At 36.2% G+C, this 13,956-nt stretch overlaps 1 long non-coding RNA gene across 1 annotated transcript in view; it reads left to right on the top strand.

The window, feature by feature from the left end:
• LOC134810836 (uncharacterized) overlaps window positions 1-13,956 on the top strand; it is a 351,897-nt gene that overhangs the window by 300,744 nt on the left and 37,197 nt on the right. The gene's annotated exons all lie outside the window — the stretch shown is intronic.

Consider the following 13,956-nt stretch of genomic DNA (forward strand, 5'->3'; position numbering starts at 1 on the left):
TAAACCAATTCAGATATTGTGTCTAAATTTTTATTTTGAAATAATTGTAGATTCATCTACAATTATAAGAAATAATGCAGAGAGAGCTTGTATATCCTTCATTGTATTAGTCTGTTCTCCCACTGCTAATAAAGACATACCCAAGACTTATAATTTATAAAGGAAAGAGGTTCAATCGACTCGCAGTTCAGCATGGCTGGGGAGGCCTCAGGAAACTTATAATCGTGGCGGAAGGGGAAGCTTCAAACACATCATTCTTCATATGGTGGCAGCAAGGAGAAGTACTGAGCAAAAAGGGGAAAAGCCCCTTATAAAACCATCAGATCTCGTGAGAATTCACTCACTATCAGGAGAATAACATGAGGTTAGCTGCCTCCATGATTCAGTTACCTCCCACCGGGTCCCTCCCACGGCATGTGGGGATTATGTGAACTACAATTCAAGATGAGATTTGGTTGGGGACACAGCCAAACCATATTATTCACCCAGTGTCATTCAGTTTTAATATTTTATATAACTATGGCACAAAATCACAAAGAAAATATTGACATTGACACACTCTATCAACATTACTCAGATTTCACCAGTTTTACATGCATTTGTGTATGCGTTTAGTTCTATGGAATTTTATCACATGTATAAATCTGTGTGACTACCACCACAATCAAGATACAGAATAATTCCATCACAAGGATCTCTTGTAATACCCTCATATAGCCATAGTCATCTCCCTACTTCTCTTGTAATACCCTCATATAGCCACAGTCACCTTCCCTGCCTAATCCTGGCAATCAGTAATCCATTCACAATTTCTATAATTGTGTTATTTCAATAGTGTTATATGAACTGAATCATACAGTATGTAATCTTTTGAGAGCAAACCTATTCAGTTTGGGAACTTCTAATCTTGACTTAAATACATTTTGTGTGAAATCACTCATTCATTCATCCATTCAAATATATTTATAGGACACCTACAATGTGATTGGTACTATCTGAGATACTGGAAATACAGTAATAAACCAAAGTGACAAACATCTCCTTGTAATATATTTTGTTCTTTTTTCATAGTGACAGATATTGCTTTTGAGAAATTTCTTGTTTGCATTCTTATCCCAGCAATAGATTGTAAACTCCCTGAGAGCAGACAACTCATCAAACAAGTCTGTTGTTTCACATATAAGGCCTAGAGAGGCAAACCTTTACTAAGAATATAGAACTTGGACTTACCCTGTGGAGAGACACCTATAGAGGTCATCTGGTCCATTCTCCTACTAAAAGATCATTAAAAGAAGAGAAACTATTACTCTCTAACACACGTGAAGGGCTTTGCATTGAACAATAACATGTAAAGTAATCTAAATATATCAGCTCCTTTCACCACCCCATCAGCCTTCAGCACCTCTCACTCACAGACATCACACTATCAATCTTGATGCCTCCCACTCAGGGTAAGCTCAGTAGCTCCACTTTGATTTGTTACTGGCCTGTGCCACAGATGCCCGCATCCTCTGGATAAAGAACTGCACATCAGAAAAGAATAAGGCCTGCTATCGTGTATGTGGTACAATTGTCTCACGTATATATGCTCCTCTGCTACATCTGACACCAAGCTTCCCTTGTAGACCATCGTTCAGTCCTTCTCTTCTTGTACAGAGGGCAAAAAAGCAAGTTCTTCCCTTCTTCTTAGCATAAAGATTCTGCTAGGGCCTGTTAATATTCTCTCAATCTGGTGCAAAGGAGGGAAAAATGAACTCAGTGAGTTTGGTAAAGGTTGATTGCCCTCTTGAAATAGGTCATCAGCAAATTTAGACCTATGGAAGCATACAAATTTCCAATATGGAATGTGGCTGTTATCAGATTATCATAGATTTCTATTGAGTAATAAACCAAGCAGAGTGAATTCTTTTGTAGGATTCTTAGTCAAAAATTTTACGACAACAGAGTTGAATTTCGCAGACGCAATTATTTAAATTGAGTTATTTTCCTCCTGCATAATTACGGCTCTATTTTCTCTTTATTATACAATTGTTGACAAAGAATGGAAAGTTAAAACCTCAGTGGTGAATGTTGTATTCAGTTTTCTGCATAAGTGAACTTCTAGAAACTCCAGGATACACAGTAAATTTGTTTTAAAAAATAACCACTGTCCTGAAGGGACGTTTGGGGCAGTTTTTACTTCAGCACCTCCAGAATATCAGACTTGGGACAGTAATCATTTATTAACTCTAGAAGGATAGAATGAACCCTGGTATCAGATGATACATTAGAAAGATGAGAACTGAAGTATTCCATAGATTTGAAAAGGTTCCTTTATTCAATATGTCATGTTCAGAGGATTGAGTTGTTGGCACCAGATGAAGCAGACAAGCTTATTGGCAAAATGAAACATGTAGACTTTTATGCCTGGCTATTGATGAACTGGCTGGCCTTGCTTGCTACCCAATGTGAGTTTTTCTTAGATTTTGTGCTTTAGAAATCATAATTTCATTGGAGGATAAAGTGGTCTAGATTTGGCAGTGAAACATTTTTATGACCTCTAATGCACAAAGGAAATTTTAGTATAACAAAATGGGTTCAGTCCATGATTCATTTGGACATAATTTCTGAAGACACTCAATCCTGAGCTGGCCACTATCTTCCATCCATAACACGTATCACTCTTTGTCCATCATTCAGGAAAAAGGGTAGAGAATCCATCAGGAAATAGACTTCTGTATGGTAGAAATCTACTTGGATTTCACAGGCTGTTTGAAACTGCTCTCTTAGGTTGGAACTGGAAAGAAAGAAACCATCTCTGTCAAGATGGAATGGGGGAGATATGCCCTTTTGTTGATCAACACAATTGAGTGTAACAGGTGGAAAATCTTGCTTTTTGCAAGTTACATAGAGTATAATGAAAATTGGTGCACATTAATAAATTATTTGGATCCCATAGGTTCTGAAATGGTTTCAGGAAACAAAGTTTCCAGAACAATAAGCAAAACTAAAAAGTGGTCTGAGATATTTTTAGCAAATTCTTTCACTTACTATTTAGAAGAAAGTAATTATAGCATTCCAGAAAATTATTAAAAACCTTGTAGGAAAAGTAAAACATTTTTATTCTTCAAGTTATCATAATTTTTTCTTAGAAATAATTTAATATTTTTGCCAGGCCCTGGAGGGAAAATATCTAAAGAACAATGGCATGCTGACAAAAGTTAAATCTAAAATTTACTGAGGTTATTTCCAATTTTGACAGAAACCAAGTATCTTTTAAGAATGGGACAAAAGCCAATCTTAACTGATGTTAATGTAGACGAGATGAATAAAGTTTTCAGAGCAGATATCCTCATGTAGAGTATGCAGAGAGATTATCATTATTGTTTTTCTTACCGTCTTCAATCCAATCAATAGATTGAGAGTATGTGCCACGAGGGGGAAACAACATTAGGGGAGTAGCATTGCATGCCCTAAAGTGGAATAGTGGGGGATTTGTTGCTGGAGGTACAATTTGAACTGCCAAGTTGCTTGTTTTCACTCTAGACAATTGTAGGTGAGTAAGAATTTGCTATCAGATTTTTGGTGGGTGCATTCTTCATGATAAACCAACTATATTTCCAGATTATTTGTCAGGTAATTGGTTATGACTAACCTGACTGATTGACTTTTTATCCTTTTAACAGTTATCATGCATTTTTGTGTTCATTATGCTAAGTTCTTCATACACATTTCATCCTTCTAATATTATTGTCACTTCCATTTGTTAAGTGTTAGAAAGCTAGAAAAAGCCTAAGTTCCAGCCATAAATAGAACTGACCCTCTAGATCTTGTTTCAGCCTCAGCTATTTTCCTTTTTAAAAAAATATATACAGCTAAAGTTAATCATTCCAGATACAATGACCTATTAAGATTCCAGGGAAAAGGGAATTAGGACAAATTTATGTGCTAGGCAATTTACATGTTATTAGTCAGGTAATTATTACACCTATAAAAGATGTTATATCCCCATGCTACAGTTGAGAAAGAAGAGTCTCAGAAGTTAGCTTACTTTAATGATAAGAACATTGAAATCCAGAAATGTCATGTAACATCATACAGATAGTCAAACAGTGGCCAAGCACAGGTTTCTCTGGTCCCAAATCCTCAGGATATAAAAGCAAAACTTAAAAGGTCCATATATTTACTAAAATTGACTACTCAAGTTGGCTGGGAAATGAAGAGAGAAGAAACAGATGGACCTGTAGTTGCCTATGAAAAGGGATCTGGCACTCACTATTTGTTGAATGAAAGATTATATTGATGATATCTTCTTTTATACTAGTGCTACTTCAAGTGGATATATTTGACATAAAACAATAATGACAACAGAAAAAAACAATTTTTTAATTAAAAGCACCAAAATAAAACAACATGCTTAGAGAGGGCTCAGGGATACTAGCTACACATAAAAATTGGGATGGGTGGGAACTAAAAATTTTAGGATTAAGAGTAACTATTAATAGCAAAATAATGAATATTGAGACCACTTCCTCCACCCCCATACCGGATGTTTTGCTCTTATGCCCAACTCCAGATGCTAGCAGCAGAGGGGAAATGGAGGAATCCTCCTGAGAAATTAAATCACTATAGAACTACAGATAACAATAGTCAGATGGTCCATTGAAAAACCTAACTGGTCACTCTTTTGTGCTACAGAGAAGCCCATTATTTTACAGTTGAACCAACATACATGGTTTTCCATAAACTCTTTAACGGTTAACTATGAACAGAGAACTAAGAATTATCAGACACTTAAATAAAGAGACATAAATAAACAAAAGAACAGAACTGACAGAAAATATGGACAATGGAAAGAATGAATATGTTTGGAGAGATGGAGAAGATATTTCACCATAAATCAACAACAGAATGCTATTAAAAACTAGAATAATCTGAGAAAAATAAAGTATTCTTAATATATGGCAGCTAAAATTTTAATGAAAGTGTTATAAATTACAGTCAAAAAATAATTCCAGAAAAATAAGCAATATAAAGAAATGAACACAGGAAAAGGCAAAAAAGAAAATTTGAAGAACCACAAATGAAGCCTAACGTATAATAAAGAGGCATTCAAGAGATAATGATGGAGAAGTGATTTTTAAGAAAAATGCAAAAAAATCCTAAAATTGAAGAACATAACTTCAAAATATAAAGGCCCTCAATGTGCCTACAACAAGGATTGGAAAAATGATTACAACAAAGTGAATTATGATGAAATTTTAGAACACCAGAGATAAAGATGTGGCATTGGACTTCTATATTGCAATATTGCAAGCTAGAAAGGAGAAAAACAATAATTTTAAGTTTGAAGGGGAAAAAGATTTCTAAATTCACCTTTTCTCTAGAAGCGACTAGAGGATATGGTCCAACAAAACAGGGTTGTTAAAAAACAACTCTAACATTGGAGACAGGATAAAGTAATTCCCAGGATGACTCAACGGCAAATATAGGAAGCAATTACTGTGTAGCAGGCTTAGAAGTTGCCAGTACAGATTGAAACCAGAAAATGTAGAATTCTGGGAGTTTTGATGAGAGCACAGATATATTACTTATTAGGTTTAACTGGGTGGGAAGTTGTATTAAGGGGCACACTTTGGAATATGAGTGAATAATTAGAGACAAAAAGAAGCCAAGCAAAGGAAAAACAATTATTAATTTTAGAAAATAAGCAGTTGTACAAGAAAACAAAGTAGTGTCAACTATTTGGCTTATGAAGGAAATATATGTGTATAGTAACAACAATAGCATTATACATGTGGATTTAATTCCAAATTGATAAAGCTCTATTGCAAGGATTGAGGGAAGAGAGAAAGAGGTTGTGTGCATCTGTGTGTGTGTGTGTGTGTGTGTGTGTGAGATAAAAGCTAAGCTCTTCATCTGCCATTATAAGAGATCAATATATACTATTTAAAACTAATAAATCACAATATAATTGGCCAGGAGTAGACATAATAAAAATTATTGAAAAAGTGGCTGCTCTTGGATAGTAGGTAAGCTGGAGACCAGAGGAACTAGTAGTTCTTTTTTTTTTAAAAAAAATGTAGTGTTTTTATCGTGGTTAATTTCTTAAACTATGTACTCATGTTGCTTTGCTTTTTAAAAAGTTTGTAAAAATTTCCCATCAATGTCACTTGACCACCCCTGAGGCTATCAATTTTGCAATGCCTCCTCTTTCTGTCTCCAGATTTTCCCTTCAATTATCTGGAATTGGACTAATTCAGTATTAGGTACACTAACTGTTCCTAGAAAGCTAAGAATTTATTCCCACAGTGGTGCTTTTTTTCCATTCTGAGCACAGCAAACATGTTACGTAACTTGGAGTTTCAACAAACACCTGGAAATCAGGCTGTATGTATCGCTCAGATGAGACCAGACATGAGGAGATTGGTAGTGACAAGTGTTGTCACTTCTGTCTCTGACAGCAGGCAAGTGGCAAGCTGTATATACAAGGTCTGATACTATGCTCTCAAAATGAAAAAAAAAATGCAAGTGAAAAGTAACATTTCAGTAAGAGCTACCTGAGAAAATAATGGCAAATTACACATGATTTAGCTATGCTCTTAGCTTTCATAAAGACCCAAAAACTATGAACTGAGCAGTAGAGCCCTAATTAAGTCTCCTCTTGATCTTCTGTGTTGCATACCCAATTCTCAGGCTGCATTTTAAAAAAGCATCATATCATCCTCTAATTCAACTGTTCTTTTTCCTGCCTGGCTGTTGTTTTTTTAATTCCCTATTTTTTTCCTTTGAGTAAAAGGAGGTTAATGTGAGTCATTAAGAGTTAAAAAACAATTACACAATGAAAGAATATTTCAGATGAATTTTAATTAGAGCCTAATTTAATGGGACTTGAACCCAGCACACTGGAAATATATAGCAGTAACTTTAGCCATTAAATTGCATGGCCTTTGATTAAACTCAGTGGGAATTTAGAGAGATTATTTTGGCTGCTTGAAGGCACCATGTTTTTTCCATTAATGCCAGAGAAATATATTGAGGGACTAAAATATTACTAATAAAAATAAATGTGAAAGTTGTAAATTTCAAACAATGTAAGACTCATAATTGATACCTGGATTTCCAAATGTGTATGTGACATTTCATTAAGCTTAAAGCTGAAGACACACTGCATTATATCTGATCTCTTTAAAAAAGGAACCTAAATATTTCTACAATTTGTCATCCTTTGGAATCTAACAATAATAAGTCAGAGAATGAGAAAGGGTCTGTTCTAAGCCAAGAGAAAGCCCCCATGCAAGCACTCTGGCCTGATGCTCACATGTGAGGCATTACCATGACCTCCCAGCATTCCCAGTTGTTCCACAACCTTCCAATGGGTTGTTTTTCATCCATAAAATGGGAACAGTGAAATAGGCCATTTGGATGGTAGACCATGGGGTAGATTAATTAAAATTAACAACTTTATCAAACATTTTCAGGAATAGTAATGCATGCTGAGAGTTGGAATTCACAAAGGGATCTGAACTCATTATCTTGGAAATAAGTGATTCCATGTGGAACCACTAGGCTGTATGGCCTTCAGAAATGCCCCTGTGGTTTCATCAGAGCTCAGTCAGCCACTGGAGGGAGCCAGTATGACTCTCACGGCATAGTAGAATATGATGAACTGGTAGAGAAAGATAATTTTAAGATGGCATGTAAGAATGACAGAATTTGAACAAAATCCCTTTTATTTATTTATGCCAAAATCTGTGTGAATGTCAAATGCCATCTTGATCATGCTTTATTTATGGTGTGTGTTTTTCTTTTGAAAAACAGGAAGGAAGGAAGAAAGGAAGAAAGGAAGGAAGAAAGGGAGGGAGGGAGGAAGGGAGGGAGAGAGGGAGGGAGGGAGGGGAGGGGAGGGGAGGAGAGGGGAGTGTTGGCTGGAAGCTCTTCTCAGCCTGAGCCTGGTTCCCAGTGGCAAGTGCATGAGGAAAGCTCAGAGGGTGGAGCAAGCCTCAGCACTCTCCTGACCTGCTGTGGCACGTTCCCTGACTTGGCTTGCCTGTTCTAATCTGGACAAGTTTTAAAAGGCTTGTCATTTGGTGCAGCTAGAAATCATGCCTGTGCATCTCCCATGAATAGAGGGATGTGCAATATGTAAAATTCCTAAAGACAATTTTATTTATAGCTGTTGCAAACAATGTTTATACAAAGTTTATTAAATATGTCACCCACATTGATTTATTCCAACCAATCTCTTCAATCACTAATATTTATGTGATGGGTTCAGTTGCAACAATTATTTTATATGCTGTAGAGTGTGTTATAACTAGGGATTCACCCTGGCAATTATATCAAAGATAAAAAGCTTCCTGAAGACCTCAGGGCAGGCCAGGAAGTATATTATTGGACACAAGGTAGTTTAAACTGAATGCCACAGCACTAAATTTAGAGTGAGAAATGTGGAGCATCTTATGCTTAAATATTAAAGCTAGTTTCGTGTCCTTTCTGCCGTACCCTTGCTGCTGGGAAGGTGGTAAGCTCTTCTGCACATTCCCTTTCCCACATTCAAATCGTGGGACTGGAAATGCTTTTCTTGTCATCTCTTTGAATTTCAGTCTGCTCTTGCTCCTCAACAGCATTTGTCTAGTACCCAAAGTGGGCAGAAGAGCCTACTTGGCATTTACAAACACCTACAAAGGAAAGTAGACACATGTTACTTGCCCGCAAGGAATTGGCTTCTGATGTGAGTGACTGAAGCACTGTTAACAAAGAAACCAGAGTTTTGTAAAGAGCCTGAGGTAACCATTGAAACTATAAGATGACAAACTCAACAGAAAAAAACAAAGTTACTTAAAACCACAATTGAATGCAACTTCTGTTTCCTAAGAAAGACTAAATAGCTCTTTGTTTGGCAAAATTGTCTTGACAGACCCACTTTGGTTTAGAGAGTAAGGCCTCAGGGTATGGTATGAAAGTAGAACTAAAACAAAGAGGTAGCAAAACCATACTATAAAAGAAGTTATAGTACTTTGAGGCTGAAGTTCACTGTGGAAAGGAGAGGGAAAGAGGTTGGTATCTAGGAAGAGAAAGAGGGGTGAACAAGGAGGAGGAGAAGGTGATGGCCAACAAGGCTTTGTGTTAGTAAGGCTGGAACATGACCTTTAAGCACAGGTATGTGTAATATTCAGTTGAAATGCTTTGTTGTCTTGTAATATATGTTTCTCATCTTTTCCTCCAATCAATGTTTTGGGAAGTAGGAAGTCTGAACTTAATTGAACAGTTTCAGAAAATCACATTATAATAATCAGGAAACTGAGATACTTTGGTCAAATCAGGAATGCCCGGTCAGAGACTGGAAGGAGTCTTCATTGAGAGATGAGGGCTCACCTTAAAATAATTTAAATCTCAGGGCACAGGAATGAACCCTTTTGACCTAAGCATAGTGCAACACTTCCCCAGAAGATGAATAGGCTCTTCTAGTATTTCAACAGCAACTCTGCTTCTATTCTTTTTTTCCTTATTATTATTTTTGTTTTATCTAAAAAACATTTATTTTTCTGCCAAGAGAGGTTTCTTCCCCCACAAACTAAATCTTCCTCGTTAGATGACATTGAATTAGAATTTTAGGCTGCTTCATTTTATTTCCCTTTCTAGTGATTAGCAGTACAGGTAATGGAAAAGTTTGGGAGCTTGGGTGTGGGAATACTGATCTTCTGTATAAACAATCACTTTCAGATAGACTCTATTGAACCTATAGAAGTTTTGTGGCCATCTCTTCTTAGGAAAGCAATTACTCATGAGCTACATGAATCAATCAATTTATTAACGATTTATTGAGTGAGCCTGGTATCAGGCTACATGCTGGACAAGAGACCCAAGAAAGACTTAGATCTGTGGGGAGTTTGCATCTTCATGAAAGAGGGAAGTGGATTACATTCATCTAAGGAGAACTGTCAAAAACATGATGGAGTGATTCTGATTTTATCTGTCCAACTTATCATTCAATGTAAAGAGGAAAGATTTGACTTCAACTTGATTGTGGAATTTGGGCCTTGCTTTGTAGGTCCATAAAACAGTTATCTATGAGGAAAATTTCACAGAACCTGAAAAATAAGAGGCTCCCATTGTGGCTGTTAAAGGAAAAGTTGCAACCTTAATATTAAGTTGGTATCCAGAAAAAAAAAATATATATATAACCAATTTAAAGACTTCACAGTTGTATGTGGTACAGTGCTATAGTATCTCGTTATACTCTTCCTATGGGGATCTTGGTTTACAACCCTTGATAAAGAACGTTCATTCAGTAGAGCCCCACAGGGCCAAATATAGGATAATGTTGCTGACAGAATAACATTCCCCAAATTTCTGTGTCCTGTGGGACCATGATGACAGAGTGTCTAGAGCCTAATTTATATATTCCCTCTGAGTTCCAAGTTCCATTGAATTGCCAACCCACATTGCTATCTGATTGCCATGATTCCTTGATATATGAAATGATGATGGAATTTCCTTGGAATTATATATCTTAAGCCATGATAGCATTCAATAACTTCCAGATGCCTTGACAATGATGGTCCACTGTGTAAGGAATTACCACAGATTATCTCCCTTTTGATTTGTCACAGTTTTGTATGGAGTTTATTACCAGTAGAAATATTAACCTAGCCATATACAGCTGCATATTTATGAGCTCTTTAGACCACATTACAAAAAGGATTCAGTGATTCTTTTTACTGACATGGAAATTGTCAGTGACGTCTGCCAAGGTCCCAGAAAAATCAAGTAAAGAACCATAGTCCTACTGATGTGCATCCTGTCCTAACCACAGAACAAAAATCTAGTGCTCTAGAAACTACCCATTCTTCACATGCAGACAATGAAAAGGGAAAGAGAAGTGGTCATATACTGTCAACAATATACCACACAGGACAGAGCAGGAGTTTTTCCTGTCTGCAATCTACCTCCGCCTTCATGCTCCTGCCACGAATGTGATCTCTGAGTCTGCACCACAGTCCTATACAAAACTAATTGTTCATGTGATTTCCTTTCTGAGCCATTGCAGATGTCCCTTTTTGTAACAATTTAATTAACACTTTAAAATAATCATGCATTAATTAATGCCAAATTACAACGAAAATCCTGGAGAATTACACTTTATATCAACATTAATGCAAAATGAGTTCCTCCTGGATAATTTTTCTTACAATGAATACAAAAAGAGATAATACTAATTAGGCCATCAATTTAAATTTACCATAATTTCAATCTATGTCATTTATCTGTTGTTTAGCACAAAACAATTGTGGTCTACCATACATTTGTACAGCAATAGAGATTTCTGTATAGCAACCGGACCAGGGTCATCTTTGGGGTATTGTGAGATAAGCCTGAATTTTGCATTTTGTGTCTTAATGAAAACAGAGTGTGTTTGGGGTGCTTTTTTGTGTGTGTGAGGTGGTGGTGGGGGTTGGGAGACAGAGAGTTTTTTAGTAAAATGAAATGCCCTGACTTGAATAAAGTAAAATACTCAATCTTATACTATGTGTGGTACAAGACATCAGGCTCCGTCTATCAAGTTGCATATAATTCACTTTATTTCCACTCTTAGGGTCATGACCCAGGATTTAGAAGAATTGTATCTGCAGGGTCATTTGTTCATGAACCGACTTAAATCACATCTTCCCATTTCCAGAAGTGACATGATCTGTATCTGTTATATTTTGTTTTTATTGCTTCTAATAAGGAGACATTCCTTTCAGTATCAACAAGAGACAGAGGCTCAAAAGGTTCATTTTACAATGTTAATTGAAGAAGGAAAATATGATAGTGACTCCTCTATTGCAACTATTTTCTTTCTGAAGTGGCCCTTCACACTTGCCTTTTAAGTTGGTATCTGGAACATTCAGGATCTGTAAAACATTTTCTTTTTAAGTCAAAACACTACTGACTAGATATATTTTCATAAAATTGTAAGTGTTTTGTTCTTACGGAAGTCTTTCCATGGTAAGAGAGCATGTTGGGGCACATTCCTTCAAGGCTTAATCTTAAATTATACCCTCTCTTTGAAAAGAATTTCCAACATAATGGGATTCTCACCTCTCATATTTAGGAATCCTGTCATATACATTGTTATCATGCCCTGAAAAACATATTTAATAAAATGGCCAATAATAGAACATAGTGGCTGTGGAAATTTGCTGACAAAACAAAAAATCTTCCAAGAACGAGAATGTTTAACTTCAGAAAGGATATAACATCAGTGTGGTCATGGCCCCCTGTACCTCTAGGGCATTTTCCTCAATGTGTTGCTCCTCTTAGCAATCCGAGTTACCAACATGCTCGTCTTAAGATCTCTTTCCCCTTGCATTAAATGACAAGAAAAATTTGGTTCTTTGCAATTTTCCCCATGTTCTAAATCAGCTATGGAAATTTCTGCTTGCCTAGGTATTCTCAAAGAAAGTAGACAATGGGCCTACAATGAAGTCTGGCAGAAATAAATTAATTTTTTAAAATCAATAAGCTCTGCCTTTGTTTTTATTTAGCTTTAGGGGAATATGTATCAGTGACATTTACCTTGGACTGTGTCTCCATGCCTGAAATAACAAGAGCATGGCAGAGCGAATCAGGTGGCATGGGTCATCCATTCCACCTCCTCAGCCAGTTGACTTCCGGCAGTAAGTGATGAAGATGGTTGAAAACTTGACCTTGTAGGGCTATTTGGTATCATATAGTCATCCTTCAACCTTATGTACCTACTAGAGGCATCAGGATTGTGTAATTCAACATGTGTTCTCAGGCTGCACCTATAGAGTATTTCATGAAGATGGTAAAAATCAATGAGCTAGGTCCTCATATTTGTCATTAATTATATGCTTGAAATTTCTTGAGGTAATACCAGAAATTAAAAAGCATATATTCACAGTTTAGCCTGCTACCTCAAATAGTATTTGTTGGGTTTTTTTGGTCCTTTTCAGCATCACCCTTACATCCCCTCCCTACTATCTCTTCCCCTTACCAGGAAACAGTAATAAAGACTATGCAAGCTTAGGAGCATTTTAAGATAAAACTATTAAACAAGGATATGGATTATGTCACACTGCAGGCAGATGAATGTTTTTAGGTCTGTCCTTTTAATAGTATCTCAGCAAGGTTATTATAAAAAGAAAGTATTTAGGTTATTTCTCACAGGTGATATAATTCAATCCTTCTAGTTTCAGGTTTATTTTGAAATAACTGGATAGTGAAGTTGATGCCTCTCAAATATTGAATTATATTAGGTTCGAAATAGCAACTTCACAAAGAAACAAGCCTCTTTATTGAACAATCTTCGTGATTTTCTCTACCTGCATTCATCAAAACACAGAACCAGCAGGAACCATAAGATTCTAGTGGTGAAGTCTCAACTCTTGAATTAGATAGGAATTCAGATCCCAGCTCTACCTTGGGCAAGCTCCTTGGCCTCTAAGGCTTTCATTTTCTCATCTAAAAAGTAGAGAAAATAATACAAATTGTTTGGAAGATTGAATGAAAGTACTTAAAAATGTTTTGCACACTTAGTTCAGATTCTGTTGGATATTTGAAAATTCATTTGTTGGTTCTGCCAACATTGATTGATCACCTAACATGGTGCCAGTCCCAGTCACAGGGCCCTGGCAATAAAAAGGTGATTAAGATAGAATCTCTGTCTAAAAGAACTTCATAGCTTATGGGGCTTATATAGGTACAGAAGTAAATAATTAAAATATGCTGTGCTATAATAGATGCATGAACAAAATGCTGCAAAATAACAATGATAACAAAAAAATTAGAGAGTAATTCTGGAGAATTTGGGGAAGGATTCACAAAATATGTGATAATGAGTTGTAACCCAGCAAAAAATATAAATAACACCACTCCAAGAAACAAGGACAGAATAACCAGCAAGATGGCTGAATAGAAGCCTCCACTGATCACTCTCCCCATAGAAACACTACATTGAACAAGTAT

Source organism: Pan troglodytes, chromosome 1 (genome assembly GCF_028858775.2).
Source record: "Pan troglodytes isolate AG18354 chromosome 1, NHGRI_mPanTro3-v2.0_pri, whole genome shotgun sequence".
NCBI classification, from domain to species: domain Eukaryota; kingdom Metazoa; phylum Chordata; class Mammalia; order Primates; family Hominidae; genus Pan; species Pan troglodytes.